Below are 16939 nucleotides of genomic sequence, written 5' to 3'. Positions count from 1 at the left end.
TGTGACAGTGTGACAGTGTGTGTGTGTCTCCTCCATAACTCCAAAACCATTAAACCTAGCAACCTGAAACCTTTCACACATCCGAAGAAAACTTCGGATGTGTGAAATATATATATATATATATATATATATATATATATATATATATATATATATATATATATATATATATATATATATATATATATATATATATATATATATATATATATATATATATATATATATATATACGTATATATATTATTAGACCATAATTAGACGGTGGACACTGAAACTGGTGTCCTATACATCACGTACCCTCAGGTTGAATGGTTTGCATTAGCGGGAACAATCGTCTGGGTGCCAGACGGACGGTTGCTCTTTGCAGATTATGTGGTTTTACCTTGTGAGACATCATCCGTGGCAATGCTGACCAAAATAGTCAGCAGGTGCATCTGATGTATAAAAGACGAATGTGGTCATCATTGGTTATATATTTATTGGTATGTTGGCCTGGTGAGGGCAATCAAGCCTGAAATCCAGATAGGTGGTTCCGATTGATGTTTCATTGATGCTGACCATGTAACCTTTGTCTGTTTGACAGAGTCACTGAGCCGAAGACTCTGGGTTGGAGGTGATGCTTTGGTGTAGGACAAGGTCCAATGGAGATCTGGTAAGTGCTCGTTACACTCCGCATGTTTTGATTTATATATATTGTTGCAGGCCGGGGGTTGGGTGAGAAGACCACTGCGGGGGGATGCTATCTAAACTCCCACCAGACTCCGCAGAATTGAAGGCTGTCACACACAGATAATTCCATGATGCGGCGGGTCACTTAACTGACCGTGGACGCCAATAACTCAACCGAGTGACCAGGGTTGTCCCGTCTTTGGGTTAATCGGGTTACCTCATTAATCACGTGATTTAATTACAGGGGAACACGCCCTCGGTACGCCTTGTCCGAACCGGATCACTCTCCCAGACTGGATCACTATTCCAGATCGGATGCAGCCAAGCGACAGTGCCAAGGATGTACCGGCTAAAAGGAACGGATCGTTGGGAATAAAGTCCCGGATAATCTCGGATTTGGACCATGCTGGATCAATGAAAGAAAAGACAAAAATGATCAGGGAACATTCCTCATAATAATTTATTTACAATGGGTGAGGAAAGGTATGTGGTACGATCAGGATTTATTGGGGTGTGTTGTGCAAAGATAGGGGGGAGAAGTGTGGTGCAGCAAATAAACAGGCAACTTGCAAAAGCGGACACAGAGCAGACTTAAAGCGAAAATAATAACAATAATAATGATGATCTTCTGCAGTCTTACTTAAGCAAACATGAGCCAGGACACACACACACACACACACACACACACACACACACACACACACACACACACACACACACACAACCCGATGAAGAGGGAGTATTGAAATGAGAAGGGAAAGGAGTTGAGGCTACGTTCTTGGTACCTTTGTGCTTAATAGCACGATGCGCCACCAGTGCGTTTCGGGGGGGGGGGGGGGGATGCTCCATAGTGCGGCACCCGACAGCTTGCGCGTCGTCTTTGGCTTCAGGCAGAGCGTGTGGAGACTGTGTTCGTGAAGGGAGGCTTTAGTGGAGAAGGGGCAGAGTCCACACAGCAGGAGGCGGGTTGTGCCAAAGGATGATGGCGAGGCAAGATCAAGCGAGCGAAAGAGAAAGAGAGGGAGAGGTGAGGGACTGCTCCGACCTTTATAGGACTTGCAGCGTGGGGGGAGAAGCCACCCCAAAGTGATACATCATCACCTAAATGGGGCACTCCGATTGGCCCCGACCCCTCACGTGGCTTGCTAACTTTGGCCAGAAACCGCCTCATTTCGTTTCCGGCAAGGTCAGCCCAGACAGCAAACATATTTCCCTTCGACCCCAGGACGTGACATGAATCGCCCACACCGAAATTGGCACGTGAATCATCCTGAAATACCCCTCTGGGCCGTGCCCTGGCAACCGGCCGAGGGTCTCACATGCCCGCTCGGGCGCCCGACCAGCGCCGATCAACACGCCTGCTCCACGTGCCAACGCGGCCCGCACCACACAACACTCCCCAGCTCGATCGCAGCTTCGATGGCCGTAGAGACGAGAAGACGTTCACCATCCGTGGAGAATCCACTGCTGCCAGCGAGGGATTAAGGTACATCGTTATGGATAAATCCATGCATGTTTCGTGAGCAGTGTACGTGTCTGCCTTCGAGCACATTCTATGCAGTGCGTGGCGTTCGGCCATTACGCACGTGGTCAGTGCTCACATTTGCACGACTCTGATTGTGTGTGCGTGGGGTGAACACCAATATGGGTCAAATATTTGGTTGAAAAGGAACGCGCCGCTTTTACTCCACACACTCGTATCGCTCCCAACACGGCGTGGAGTCGCCTTTATCGGTCTCCATATGCGTTTCGTGCAGTATGGGCGTCCTGCTGGCTGTGTTTCCTGTGTTGTGAAAAACACCATTTGTGTAGTAGCCTCTTAAGAGGTATTCATTCGTATGCCTTTTTAATGCAACGGACAATTTTCCCCATATCATCGGAAGCTCGAGTCGATAATCCCGCACTGCTAAGTGCACTATATGACTCGCTTCGCATGTTGGGTTTTGTGCTCGCTTGGGAACGAGGGCTCTGCGCCATCATTTCCTCACAGCGGTGCCGCACGCGCTGGCCTCCATGAGGGCCCACCTCACAGTGAAGGTGCACGTGGCTCAGATTTACCTCAGGGATAATCAGACGAAAAGAAGAGTAAGGACGAAATGAAGAAGAAAATGATGTAAGCAAACCTAGCTATGAGATCATCACAACGCACTCCCTTGGTGTCCCACTAGACAAAAGGAAAGGGACTATCTACACGAAAATTCATGGAATTTTTGGTCTTGGGATTCATGGTCTTGGGACCACGGTCTGTTGGATGCATGCGGTTCTGAGAACCGTATATATATATATATATATATATATATATATATATATATATATATATATATATATATATATATATATATATATATATTTTGACAGATTTTGTTAAAAAAATCTCAGCTCATGCAAGAGCAAGGTAACATACTGCAAAGAAAAGGTAACATACTGCAAAGAAAAGGTAATATACTGAGAGTGGGATAACTGATAAGGCTCTTGAAGGAGCTAGTACATAAACAGCATGCTGGACAAAGATATTCATAGACATCAATGTATCTTCATGGGAATTACAAAGACATTCGTAGACAATGGACAGAAACATATGGTATCCGAGATTTTAACCAGGCAAACCTGCATTGAGTGAGAGGTTCAGACGGGAATACTACCAGGCCAACCCACATCATAAGCTTGGAGTTCAAATGGGAACGTTAACAGGCCAACTCACATCATGACCTTGGGGTCCAGATGGCAACACTAACAGGCCAACACACCTCATGAGTTTAGGGTTCAGATGGGAACATTATCAGGCAAAACCATAGCATGAGCTTGGGGTTCAGATGGGAATGCTAACGGGCCAACCCACATCATGAGCTTCGGGTTCAGATGGGAACATTATCAGGCAAAACCATAGCATGAGCTTGGGGTTCAGATGGGAATGCTGACAGGCCAATCCATAGCATGAGCTTGGGGTTGAGATGCGAATGCTAACAGGCCAACCTACATCATGAGCTTGGGGTTCAGATGGAGACACTAACAGGCCAATCCATAGCTTGAGCTTGGGGTTCAGATGGGAACGCGAACAGATAAATTTTGATGCAAAATTAACAACAATACACAATGCTGTACAAGTCCGAGATGAATGACAGAGGAAATTCTCTGAGCTGGTTGTTTACACACCGTTGTGAAAGCAAAGAGCAATTGTTGGTATTTGGCACCGATCACGATAACATCTCTCAAAAACCTTAACTGCCTTTCCTATCTCGACACGAGGCTGGCTATACTTCGCTTCCAGAAATGGCAGTCAAGGTTTGAGGTCATCTTCTCTCCAGGCAATGGCTGTCTTTTCTACCATAACATATCTTCACCCCATTCCCAGCTATGTCGATGTAGGAAATGGGAATTGGATATGGGATACGAGGCATTCAGAAATTATGGCTCGGAATTCCAATGTCATTACCTGGTGGGATCCTTTTTGCTGTCCTCAAGGAGATGCTCACATTCACAGATCAGAAGCACATATCCTGGTTTTCTGCTTGTTTTTCTCATCTCGAATGTAGATTTAACCTTGCTTTCGGAAACAGAGCTGGAATTAAAATCCCACTCATGGTTATGTTGTTGGTAATATCTATTTTGATTTAATTTGATCCCTTTATGTCACTTTGAAGCTTAGTGTTGGTTTAGTGGTTAGGGTGGCTGGCTTGGGATCTTAGGGTCCTGAGTTTGAGCCCTGTCTGCCGCTGAATCAAAACCATGTGGGGTTGACAGCCTGTCATCCTTCAGAGGTTCGTGAAATGAGTACCAGTGAATTGGTAGAGGGGTATTGCACCAGTGGTGCCCCTATACTCGGTAGCAGTGGTGATGCACCGTTGTTCATAGCCAGTCGAAAGCATGAAATCATGCCACCACAATAAGTGGAGGTATAAAAAGAAAAAAAAATGACCTTGAATCATACAAGTTTATGTTTGCTCATGGGATTGATGACAATGATCTATTGTTAGCATTTAAAACCAGGATTTCTATCGGATCCAACAGAGAACCTTTTCAACAGTCTTTTGTTATTTTGTTCCGGATAATGTTTTTTTTTACTTCTCATCCCCACTATCCCTTTGCGGTCGATAAACCGACGGATAAATATCAAAAACGTGCACGGTCCACATCACTGAACTCCAAGGCACATTTGCAAGAGACTGCAGGTGGAAAGAACAGGTAGTGAGAACTACAGCAGGATGTATTCGTGCAGGTGTTTTTATGGCTGGTCCATATGACCACTGTGAATGTAAATTATGACTCGTGTTTTTAAATGTGGATATCAGGGCTTTTTGAACCGGTGGATTTGTTTTTGTTAACCCCACACCTGTAGCACAAAGCAGGGTTAAGAAATGGACTCTCCACTAACCTCTTTGACAATGATTGTAAAAGTCTGAATTTGGTTCTGAGGCTTCCAGGACAATTGAGAAGATATGAAACAATCTTCATGACAAATGGAATGTTGAATACTCGCTGATAACTGATGACAAATTGGAAGCATTGCTAAGACTCTTATCGTATAATATTCAAGTGGGCTGGTACCCACAGGTTGCATCATTTCTGTCGGGCAGGACAATACTCTTGATGAGGTTCGACAGAAATTTGTAATTTGTTAAGGATTTTGGTGATACCGATACCTTACCTGTTGGATTGGTGTCAACTACACCGTGATATGTTTCACATCCACCAACTAATGCAATCAGACAAGACACCCGGCTTTGCGTCTATCCCAGGTGCTACACACTTTGAAATAAGTTGCACTGCCTGTGAAGCACCACTCTGACAGTTTATAGTCGGATCAGGAATCGAACCCAGACTAAGTTCAACGGTACCTATGCACAATCCTGTCAGGATATGGTTAAAAATGAAGAGCACACCAAATCTAGTGTCCAACTGTGTCTGCTGACGTCCTCCTGCAGTTGGGTTACTTCTTATTAGGAGGTTGGGGCAGGATTTGCACTCCGGCCACCATAAAACCCTTCATTCTGCAAAACACAAAAACGCAAAGAAATCTGAAACCCCACTCCGTGGGAGTACCTCCTGTGCAGCTTCTCTTCGCAGGGCAGCTCACAGGATGACGGGATTGGGGCAAAACTTTCGGGACCCCCAATCTTTGATGATAGGAGGGAAACCACGGGGTAACATCCCTGGGTCAGATTGCGGGAGAGTGTGGCGGAGTGGTGCTGAGGTGTCGTCCACCAGACGGTGGTCTCCTTGGGTTAACCTGAGGCGTTCCCTTCACGTGGGTGCCTTGAATGTCCTATCCCAAAGAGATGATCACCTGTCTCTGTTATCATCTGAGCTCAAGCGTTTGGACATCAGTATTGCAGCACTCTCTGAGGTTCGGAGACTGGATTGTGGCGAGATCATGGTGGGTGTTTACACCTATTATTGGTCTGGTCGCTCTGATGGTTACCATGCCCAAGGAGTTGCTGTAGCTGTGTCCAATAAGCTGACTCCAATGATAATTGAGGTAACACCAGTCAACAAGCATATTATGAGACAAGGATTCATCACTCCTTGGGTGTCATTTCCCTGGTCTCTGTTTATGCTCCAACTGAGGCGAGTGATCTCACCATGAAGAATGCATTCTATGCCATGCTCGAGTCTGTGGTTGATCAGTGCCCCAGACGCGATACACTTCTAGTCTTGGGGGATTTCAATGCATCGACTGGAACTGATAGGGATGGTTATGAGACATGTTTTGGTCCCCATGAGTCTGAAACTGTGAACCAGAATAGCACCAAGTTCCTTGACTGCAAGAAGTTATGGACTTAGGGTGGCTGGTTCATGGTTTCAGCGCCCACAAGCTCATCGCTGGACTTGGTATTCCAACGCTGGCAGTGTGGCAAAGGAGATTGACCATGTCCTCGTTGATGGTTGCTGGAGGATGATACAGAACTGCAGGGTTGACCAGAGGGCTCAGTTCCTCAATACTGACCACAGGCTTGTTGTAACAACTCTGAAGTTGCACCTTAAATCCAGGAGAATGGTACCATCCCAGCCTAGGCTGGATGTTGGCAAGCTCAAGGATGAGAGGGTAGCTGAGGAGTTTGCGAACAAGCTGAGTGGAGATTTGGGGGGTCAGGGTGCTTTGGGAGGTCCTGAAGAGTTGTGGAGCGCCTTCAAGACCACTGTCCTTGATGTTTACGGTGGAGGTCTTGGAGCTCACCGCAGGGCAAAGAAGAATTTTGTCTCTCAAAGGACACTGGATACCATTGACCAGAGTCGCAGGGACAGACTGAATGCAGAGCTGAGCTGTTCAGGGAGCTGAGGCGTAAAACTGTACGTGCGCTAAGGGTGGACAAGGAGGCCTATGTTTGAGGAATCTGTGAGGGGGTAGAGCATCACCTGTGGACAGGTGATTCTCGTCCCACTTACAGGGGAATTCGCGCATTACTTTCATCCAAGCCCATCCCTCGGAGCACTGCAGTTAGAGCAGAGGGTGGTAAGCTCTTGACAGAGGAGTCTGAAGTGAAGGCCCACTGGGCCGGTTACTTTGAGCGGTTGTACCAGGCTGATCCACCAGCTGTCGAGTGGACGTCAGGGGTGTTATAATCCCTGTTGCTGACCCTACAATCAACTGTGGTCTCACTTTGCTTGTGGAAACACAGGCTGCAGTGAACTGGTTGAAATGGGATAAAGCTCCAGGGATCTGTGGCATCCATGCTGAACTTCTCAAGGCTGGGGAAAATGCTGCAATCCTGTCATTGCATGCAGTTTTGTGCTCTGCCTGGAACACAGCATCAACCCAACTGATTGGAAGAGGGGCCTTGTTGTCCCTCTCTGGTAAGGGAAGGGTGATCACCAAGACTGCAACAACTGCCGAGGGGTGATGCTGCTCTCAGGGCTGGGCAAGGTCTTTGCTCGGATAATTCTTGATAGGGTTCGCCACCATCTGCTTGAGCACCAGCGTACAGAGCAGTCAGGCTTTACACCAAAGAGGTCAACAATTGACCGTATCCGTGCTCTTCATATCCTAACCAAACACAGACAAGAGTTTAGGCAGGGTCTTCTTGCAGCCTATGTAGATCTCTGTAAAGTGTTCGATTCAGTGAATCGGGATGCCCTCTGGAGGATTCTTGGCCTTCGTGGGGTGCCACCAAAACTGATCGATCTGATGTCTGAACTCCACTCTGGTACTGAGAGTGCTGTGAGATGTGGTGCTACCATCTCTGACTTATTTCCAGTTGTTACTGGAGTTTGTCAGGGGGTATGTACTGGCCCCCACACTTTTCAGCACTTGTATGGACTGGATTATAGGGAGGATGTCAGAGAGATCAAGCGGCGCTGCATCGTTTAGGAATGTCAAGATCTCTGACCTTGATTTCGCAGATGATGCAGTCATCTTTGCGAGACTTCAGATATCCTTTTGGGGGCCCTCGAGGTGCTGAATGAGGAGTCAGAGCCGCTGGGATTACAAGTTTCCTGGGTCAAAACTAAGATCCAGGCTTTGATTGACGTCTCGGATGCTGCTGTCCTGTCTGTGCCTGTTTGTGGTGAGGATGTTGAGGTCGTGGAGAGATTCACTAACCTCGGCAGTGATATTCATGTCTCTGCCGGCTGTGAGTCAGAGGTCAATAGATGTCTGGGTCGGGCCTGGGGAGTCATAGATTCACTGTATAATGGGGTGTGGCGCTGCTGGTACCTGTGCGGGAGGACGAAAGTCCGAGTCTTCAGATCCTTGGTGCTTCCAGTCTTGCTCTATGGATGCGAGACTTGGACTCTGACCCAGGATCTGAGATGGAGACTTAATTCTTTTGGTACCAGGTCTCTTCGGAGTATCCTTGGCTCTTGCTGGTCGGACTTTGTGTCCAATGAGCGGTTGCTGAGAGAGACTCCAATTAGATTTGTTACCTGCATAGTCCGTGAGCATTAGCTGCGGCTGTATGGACATGTGACTCGTTTTCCTGACGCTGATCCTGCTCACCAGATTCTCTCAGCGAGGGAGTCTCCTGAGTGGGGGAGGCCAATGGGCCAACCACATGCCTCGTGGTTGCAGCAGGTTGATCGGCATTTTCAGGAGATTGGGATGGGCCAGGCATCTGCCTGGAGGATGGCCAGACGGAGGCCCCTGGAGTACCGGCGGAAAGTGGACGCAGCGACACACTGCTCTGGCGCATGCTTCCATACCTGACCTGACCTAACTGAATTCCTCCTGATTGCGAATGTGCAGAGAGGAGTGAGATAATTTTTTTACTTTGTCTGTCTGTCTGGCAGAGCTGTCAACAAGTCACTTGAGCCAAGTCTCAAGGAAGTCTCGAGACTTTGAGGGTGGGTCTCAAGTTATTGTGGTAGTACTTCAACTTGTGTAAAGTCCCACATTTACTTATAAACCTTGGAGTACAAGCTATCAAATAATAAAGACACAGGGCTTCATTTATTGCAATGTGTGTTCTGAAAGGCTGTTCAACTCATTTTTAACTCGCCTCTTCGAAGAACAGAGAGCTATAGCGATACCCCCGGCGTGAGCGTGAGCGTGAGCGTGAGCATCAAAATGTTAAAGTTTTTGGTGCAAGTTATTTTTTCCTTTCTAATGTTTTTATCTACCACACTATTTTTTACTGATTACAATATACAAATACATATATTGCTTTGAAATTATTTGGATCAGACTTCACTGCAATGCTTTAAAAAAATATTGTTAGACTAGTCTTTTAAAAACGAAAAACGAAAAATGTATAAACAGGCGAGCATTGGGTGGCTTTGACACCAACTCTCTGGTTATATGTCAGCTTCATACAGTGGACATTTTTGCTATTTTCCCAGGAAAAATAAATTGATGTTAAATTTTCTTCGAGTATCGAGTGTAGGCCTACCTACTTGAACATATGTACATGAGACTGGTAAGTAAGCTCAGCTTACGTTTAAGAGGTTCCCTGTACGTGTAACCAAAGCATTCAATGTGGAACGGGTAAGGAGATTTTAATAATTTACTTGTATATTTATTATGTACGTTAAATTGAAATGTATTACTTATTAACTTTAATTGTTGTCTTTTAAGATACCGTACATTTTTATGTTTTCCCTTTAAAATGATAAGTCGTGATATAATTTACAGTTATTGACGAAGTTGAAAGAATCCAAATAACCAGACATATTTCAATCATCAAAACATAATTTTATCAGATCGGGATGTGCACGGTGTTGCTGATCAGGGGCCAGGTTTCCTCCAGCACAAATGCTCATGGTTTGGATAAAATTGCTTCCAATGTTGGCAAGACTGGTGCTTGCCACTTGGACATGTTGTGCTGCCTGAAGAGTGGACACTCCATTTAATCTTAGTGGCGAACGGAATGCGAATCTTAGTGGAGAACGGCAGCTGTGAGCGCTGGCGCGCTGCACATATGCACGTATAAGGTGTATGTAATCATTGACCAAATTGCACATGCCCACCACTTATTATAAACCATTTACTTATTAATTTGATGTTGATTCAAGGATTGTTTTCTGAACATTGCCAACAAATCATTGCAAACTCAAGTCATAAGTAAGTCACAAATCTACAGGCACCAAGTCCCAAGTTCGTCAAGTCCGAGTGAAGTCGCAAGTTGCAACATTTTGTGACTCGAGTCCAAGGAGTCACCAACTTTGTTGTCTGGAAGTCAAAATAAATTGAAAATCGTTCCAAACAGGAAACTTACTGGTTTTAGTGACGTCATAAAGGACACAAGCAACAGGCATGAAGAACAAATGTAATGTGTTTAGCAAGGTGTGTAAAAGACGCTGCATCATTGGTGGAGAAAATGTTTTTTTTCTACGACGTTTTTAAATCTTTATTTTATTTCAAATGAATTATATACTTGAACACTGGAGAACACAAATCACCCTTATTGCACTTTCAAAACCCTTTTGTTTAGCAGTGGTTGTTTCTTTGTGAATTCATTCTGATTTATATTTTCTCCCTTCTGATTCATCTTTCTTGATTGCTCTGTGCAATATGATGTCAACGGAGATGTGTAAATTATGCAAATGAGGCATCCTTATTTCACTTTGCTTCATGTTTAAATGGTTTCACATGGCACGCAAGCTGCCTCCACAAGCTTAGCATTTCAAGCTGATTTTTTTCTGTTGCTGATGAAGTTTTAAGGCAGAAACACGCATCCAAGACCGATGATTAAAATGCTGGATTGCGCACTTTTGCCTTCCAGGTCGATGGCTTTGGTAAGTCTATGAAGATCTCTCTCTATACCTCGATGATGAACTCCAAAGGGCCAATGAATTGGCAGTCAGTCAATTACAAAGGCCAGTTAATTATTTTCATTGTAATTATGGAATATTGGTAGAAATGGAAGTTTACCTTCAGATTGTCTTGCTTGTTGTTGTTCGATTGTCTGCCTTGGTTGTATGAATTGTGACAAATGTAGTACAATTGAAGAAATTCATCAGATTCTCTCTCTTTCTCTCCATCTTGGTCATGGGCGACAGATCAAACAAAAGTGACTTTTGGTCTGTCGCAATATAAATGTGAAGCACACAATTGGTTCCACATGGGAAACATGAGTGCCCCCAAATCTGTCCAAGATGTTTAAATAAACCTGTCGCTTTCAAAAAATTGTTTGTTTCCTTAGACTTCTGTTCACAACAAACCTATCATTTTAAAGACACAGAGCTTTAGGTTGACCATCACAGGATCTTGGATTCTGCAGATTGTCAGGTAATGCTGTTCAGACATGCACAAACCTGTTTCCAACAGCTTTGGTCACAGCAACTGGACATTCCCATTCATTTTATGTCAAGCGGCATTGAACTGGAATGGCAACAATTGAATGCAGAATGGTTCACAAAATCCATTTGGCTCTTATATATCCAATTGTTGGAAAATAATCGCATAGAGGAGGGATGTATGTATCACAAAATGATTAAATACATGTTCTCCAAACACGCTAAAGTTTAATTTCATTCCTCAATATGTTGTTACGGTTATGTGAAACCGGCACTTCCCCAAGGCAATGGCATAGAACATATAGTGGTCCCGAGACAGTTATTTCATTAGTACTGTATTCGTATTAGATAGCCAGCCCTTCTCTTATGTGCAGTGGGTTTTTGGGATAATATGCATTGCATGGGCTTTAGGTAGGTCTTTTTCCCCATTCTTTACCTCTTTTACTTCGCTGCACACACAAGCTGTGTCATGAAAGCATGAAGACCATAGCAACAGGCAAGTAATTTGAGTACGTGCGCCAAAACCCCTTCAAACCACGCGCCATTATCCAACAGACGTTACACTTCAGACTTCACCAGACTCGAACTACAATGTTGCAACACTACAACCCCTTTTTTAAAAAATTACTACACCATCGGACTACAACCCAAACTCGCTTAACTTCACCATCAACAGCCACAACAAATGACCAACCACCTTCATCACAAATCACCACACTACAACCGCTACACTGCACCACCACTGCCATTGCTCAACCACTGTCACCAACGACGTTCACCACCACCTTCTGGACTGGCAGGAAACAGGGGAGCCCGACGCACCAAAGAAGATAATCAGACCTGGATGTTCTGGCATGTAACTTGAAGCACAAATGTGCACTATGCTCCATTCCTCTCGACTCTCCAAATATCTTGATTCACTCAGAGACCCAATTATCACATGATGTTCTTGTTAAATCTTTTTACATTTCGAACGACAACCTTCGCTCACGATTCCCCTTCGAAGGAGGAGTCTTTGTCTACTCCAACATCAACACACCTGCTGTACGCCTTGTGGACCTTGATTCTCCAAACTTTGATGCCATCTGGCTTAAGAGTTGTCTCCCAACCATCACTATTTTTCTCTGTTTCACTTACTGCTCTCCCAATTCTATAAACTTCATAGTTTTCTTTGACTATCTTAACTCTTGCCATGAGGCCATGACATTCGAACACCCTCAAGCAGAATTTCTCTATCTAGGAGACTTCAATGTATACCACAGGGAGTGACTGAAATCTTCCCACATGGATACTGGGGGGGTTGAAGCTCTTAGTTTCTTCCAAATCATTAAGAATGGAAAATGTATCACCCACCCTACCCATATCCCAGATCGTCGTGACCATACTACCAATACTTTGGATTTATTTTTCACTTACAATCTGTTGCATTACAGGTACACAATTTCACCTCCAATTGGTTCTTCTGTCCACAATCTTGTGAACATCATTTTACTTTCCACCACTTCTTGTCATCCGACTGCGCCGATGAAACGCCAGTGTTGGCGATTCAATAATCCTGACTGGACTGGTTTATGAAACTTCTCTGACTTTCCCTGGAAAGACTGCTGCCTCTCCTCGGGCGATGCCTCTATCTCTGCCGAATGTATAATTGAGGTTATTGTTGCAGAAATGGAGGCTTATATCCCCTTCTCTTTCAAATCGATCTCTCCTAACAATTCTTGGTTCAATAATTCCTGCTCTGCGGCCATTCCTGCAAGGGATGCTGCATATCGGACATGGAAAAACTCTTTTTCCTCCTACTCGCATTCAGCTTCTATATCTGCCAGAAATCATTGCAAACATGTTATTCATGAGGCGAAGCATTTCCTTTTTCAAAAGAAATATGACAACCTCTCATCTTCTTCCACTAAGAGATCTTCCTGGTCCTTAGCTAAAAGTATCTCCAACAACTTCTTTCGCTCTACCTTTCCTTCACTTTTCCGTTCTGATGATACTATCGCTGTCTCTCCGACTGATAAAGAAACTCTTTTTGGTTCTCCTTTCTCCTCCAATTCCACACTGGATGACTAACATTCCATCTCTCTTTTATGTTCCCCTCATCAATTTTATGTCCCTCCCTATAATCTATTTTCAAGCAATAAAAAAATACTCCTCTCTGGACAAAAAAAGCAAGGCCGATGGGCAAGATGGCATTCCTCCCCGTGTTTTCAAGGAATGTGCTTCAGAACTTGCACCCGTGCTTGCTCGTTTGTTTTGTTTTTGTTTAAAAACCCAAACTTTTCCTCTTTCCTGGAAACATGCCTGAGTACAGCCTATTTTAAGGAAGGGTGATCATTCAAACCCTTCTAACTCCCATCCCATTTCTCTAACTTCTGCTATTTCCAAAGTCTTTGAATGTCTTCTCAATTCCCATTTTCTCAAGCATCTTGAATCTCACAGTCTTCTATCTGACCACCAATACGGCTTTCAAAAGGCAATATCTACATGTGATATCCTTTCTTAAGGCCCAGTCACACCTTGACGTTTTAGCCAGCTTATGCCGATTTTTGGAAAATTTGTCTAAAACAGTGGTACACGTTGAATACGTTTTGGGTAAGATTTGATAACATTGAGAGCACGCTGAAAAACACTGCCAGACGTCGTAGTACGCTGGCTTTAAACGTTGTACTTTTCGGTTGTCCTCATATTTTCCATGCTTGAAATTTTACGACTTATGCCAGCATATGACTCACACGTTCCACAAAATCACTGGCCATAAGTTGTAGGCACGTTACGCGATCGTTGACACATGTTGACACACGTAACTTGTAAGTTACTCATAAGTCGAAACACATCGAGGTAATGATTAGTGTACCCGAAACTTATTTCTAACCTATGAGTAACGTGTTGTAGGCACGTTACGCGATCGTTGACACACATCGACACACGTTACTTGTAAGGTATTCATAAGTCGAAACACGTCGAGGTAATGGTTAGCGTCAGTGTTCCAGACTCCCTCCCAGGTCAAAAAACCAGTAAAGACCAGTAGCTTACTGGTCAACTGGTACCAGTTGAAAACCAGTAGCCAACTGGTACCAGTAAAGCCAGTTGGTTTCTTACTGGTTTTAATATGGAAATTGGAATAGAGTGATATATTACCAGTTGAAATACATGTATTTAACTAACTGGTATCAACTGGGACCAGTACATTGTAACTGGTATCAACTGGGAGACCAGTACATTGCAACTGGTATCAACTGGGACCAGTACATTGCAACTGGTATCAACTGGAACCAGTAAGACTTTAACTGGTACAAATATGAGCTACTGGTTTTTTCAACTGGGAAATTGGAATTCTGACTGAATTTAACTGGTTCCAGTTGAAACCAATAGAGACCAGTTAAAGACCAATTAGAACCAATAGAGACCAGTTGAAAATGTGTACTGGTTTTAACTGGTTTTTCGACCTGGACTGTTATTTTTTTTTCTTCCTTCCTTCGGTATGATGGTGATGTTGACACTTCGATTTCTGGTGCGGTTATAATATAATTAATAGACTGCCGCTCAATGATTTAAATCATAACCGCACTGTACACTGAACACTGTCATACCGAAGAAAAAAAAATTAAAAAAAACCGGGAGTCTGGAACACTGATGCTAACCATTACCTCGACGTGTTTCAACTTATGAATACGTTACAAGTAACGTGTGTTGACGTGTATCAACGATCGCATATCGTGCGTACAACTTATTCCCATCGCATGCGGAACGTGTGTCATACGGCAAGTACGTTGTAAAATGTTTAACACGTTTAAAATTACAAGACGTACTCCACTTACTACGACGTATGATAGCGTACTCTAGCGTTCTATTCACGTATACCAAACTTACCCATACCGTATTCGACGTGCGCCAGCGTTTTAGATGCATTTTTCAGAGGGCGGCATACGCTGGCAAGATCGCCAAGGTGTGACTGCGATGTTGACACTTCCATTTCTCCGGTGGTTATGATTTAAATCGTTGAGCGGCAGCCTTTTAATAGGCTACGCCACGTGATCGTTGGCGATACGTGCAGCGCGCTATGCATAAGTTAGACTATCGTTGGGCATATGTTGTGAACGCCGACAACAGGCTAAGCATTCGTTGGTAGAAGTTATCTATAAGACAACGAAACGTTCTGTGCACGTTACTAATATGTTTTGCATACGACCAACTCGTTATGAATACGTCCGAATCTTAAAAAAAAAAAGATCAAAAGTTCAACGTAAGCCAGCGTTTTACATACATTTTGATACATTGCCATTGCTGGCTAAAACGTCAAGGTGTGACTGGGCCTTTACATTACGAATATTTGGTCCTTTACATGACGAATGTTTGGGCCTCTTATTTGAGAGACTTTGGGGAATCCTTTGTTGTCGGCCTTGATATCTCAAAAGCCTTTGACAGAGTTTGCATCGGGGTCTGATATCCAAGCTTCCCTCTTTCGGCTTTCCTCCTTCACTCTGCCCCCTCATATCGAGATTTCTCTCGGACTGCTCTATCTCCGTAATTGTTGATGGTTGAACATCTTCCCCCTTTCCTATCAACAGCGGTGTACCTCAGGGTTCAGTTCTGTCTCCAACACTCTTCCTTCTTTTTATCAATGACCTTCTTTCTTCCACAAATAACCGAATGCACTCGTATGCTGATGAATTGACATTACATTCCTCCATGTCTTTTCCATCTGCCCCATTTTCCCTCATTCAATCATCTTCCCTCACATCTCCCTTCATCACAGCCACCTCTTTAAATTCAGATTTGGACAAGATCTCTCAATGGGGCAAATGTAATCAAGTTAAGTTTTATGATTCTAAAACTCAATTTCTTCTCATTTTTCTCTCTAAAACCCCTCTCAACTCTCCAATATCCTTTGAAAGCTCCACAATTACACCATGTGAGAAATAAACCCAATATGTATTACTCTGACATCAAATTTATCCTGGAATCCACACATCAAGCAAATAGCTAAGTCTGCCTTGAAGAAATTAAGAGTCCTGTTCAGATGTCGAACATCTATGCTTCTCCTCTGAACAGTTGCTCCAACTATATAAAGGATTGACCCATCCTTGTATCGAGTACTGCTTTCACATCTGTGGAGGTTCCAGCTCCACATACTTACTGGGCAGAATTGAATACAAAGTTATTCGACTTGTGAAATCTTCCAATGTGACCTCAAAACCCAACCCACTCAAATTATGCCGCAAAGTAGGCTTTCTTTCTCTTTTCTACAGATATTACTTTCGTTTCTGCTCGCAAGAACTTGCTGCTTGTGTACATCCACTATTAGTGAGACGAAGGAATACTAAACAAGCCACTACATCACATGATTATTGTGTGGCCATTGGTAACTTAAGGGTGGGCCATGACGATGTTTGTTTCTTCCCCTCCACTGCCAACCTCTGGAACTCTTTACCTTCTCATGTCTTCTCAAACATTTATGACCTTCCCCTTTTCAAAAAGCTGATTTTTACTTCCTCAAAAAGTGTTGGACTATTCTCTTTCCTTACTTTTCGATCAATGCAGTTCTTTTATTTAAGACCTGGCCTTGATGAGGACCATTAGTCCATGACTGGAGCCTTCA

The 16939-nt window shown here is 43.9% G+C and overlaps 1 long non-coding RNA gene and 1 pseudogene across 1 annotated transcript in view; both read left to right on the top strand.

Annotated features, from left to right (window-relative positions):
- The window catches only part of LOC147035317 (uncharacterized), a 49975-nt gene extending 38768 nt beyond the window's left edge, over positions 1-11207 (top strand). The window contains exons 3-5 of the long non-coding RNA XR_015062133.1: positions 587-655; positions 1898-2158; positions 10827-11207. This is a non-coding gene — a long non-coding RNA (uncharacterized LOC147035317). The remainder of the gene's footprint in view (positions 1-586; positions 656-1897; positions 2159-10826) is intronic.
- LOC147035311 (huntingtin-interacting protein 1-related protein-like) overlaps positions 1-16939 on the top strand; it is a 993771-nt pseudogene that overhangs the window by 125700 nt on the left and 851132 nt on the right.

This window comes from Eptatretus burgeri, chromosome 1 (assembly GCF_056783735.1).
Source record: "Eptatretus burgeri isolate ZD-2024b chromosome 1, Ebu_testis_v1, whole genome shotgun sequence".
Classification (NCBI taxonomy): Eukaryota; Metazoa; Chordata; class Myxini; order Myxiniformes; family Myxinidae; genus Eptatretus; species Eptatretus burgeri.
Note: the sequence above shows the minus strand (reverse complement) of the source record. Positions and strands in the feature narration are given on the sequence as shown.